The 1,108-nt window shown below is 42.5% G+C and overlaps 1 pseudogene; it reads left to right on the top strand.

Moving 5' to 3' along the window:
• Positions 1-223: 223 nt before the first annotated feature.
• On the top strand, positions 224-667 carry LOC136329051 (large ribosomal subunit protein uL15-like; annotated as a pseudogene).
• The last annotated feature ends 441 nt before the right edge of the window (positions 668-1,108 follow it).

Here is a 1,108-nt window from a genome sequence, read left to right as displayed (position 1 = left end):
CATCTATTAAATAAAGACAGAAATAAAGATGTCATCAGGTGATGTTGTGAAGATGTAATAAAATGCTATATAAATATTACGTTAATTTCCTGCCAGGAAAAAAAAAAAGGCTTTTTTTTTTTCATCAACTCAAGCCCCACTTAATGAAATCTCTGATTGCATTAGGCCTCAATGAGATACCTGGAGGCATACCACTGACACACAAGATATGAAAGAACAGGCATCTCAGCCATGGAAATGCCATCCAGACTGAGGAAGACCCAGAAACTTCAGGGCCGCATGAGCCACGATCTGGGGAGCATCAGCAAGCACGGGAAGCACCCAGAAGGCCAAGGTAATGCTAGTGTCTTGCAACATCACACTTCCACAAATATCACCCAGGTTACTTTGGTAAAATTAGGATGAGCCGTTATCACTTAAGGAGGAACCAGAGCTTCTGCCCAACTGTCAACCTTGATAAACTGTGGACCTTGGTCAGTGAGTAGACACAGATAAATGTGTCAGAAACAAGACTGGAGCTGTTCATATCACTGATGTGGTGCAATCGGGCTACTACAAAGTTTTGGGGAAAGGAAAGCTCCCAAAGCAGCCTGTCATTGTGAAGCCCAAATTCTTTAGCAGAAGAGCTGAGAAGATTAAGGGTATTGGTGGGGCCTGTATCCTGTAGCTTGAAGCCACATGGAGAAAAGGCCATTAAATGTTCACAAGTGCAAAAAATAAAAAGAACAGTATGAATTAGTATTAGAAAAAGAGAAATTATGAGCCCTGCCTGGATAGCTCTGTTGGTTAGAGCGTCATCCTAAAGCACAGAGGTTGCTAGTTTGATTCCTGGTCAGGGCACATACAGGAACAGCTCAATGTGCTTGTCTCTCTCTCTCTCTTTCCCTTCTTCTCTCTAAAATTTCATTTAAAAAACAAACAAACACACAAGAGTTGGCTGAACCTGGCTTGCTGTAGTGCAGTGGGTAAAGTAGTGACCTGGAATGCTGAGGTCACTGGTTTGAAACCCTGGGTTTGCCCAGTCAAAGCATAGACAACAATCAATCATTGAACAACTAAAGTGAAGCAACTATGAGTTGATACTTTTTACTCCCCCGCCACTTCTCCC

Source organism: Saccopteryx bilineata, chromosome 3, assembly GCF_036850765.1.
Source record: "Saccopteryx bilineata isolate mSacBil1 chromosome 3, mSacBil1_pri_phased_curated, whole genome shotgun sequence".
Classification (NCBI taxonomy): Eukaryota; Metazoa; Chordata; class Mammalia; order Chiroptera; family Emballonuridae; genus Saccopteryx; species Saccopteryx bilineata.
This window is presented reverse-complemented; position numbering and strand designations above follow the sequence as displayed.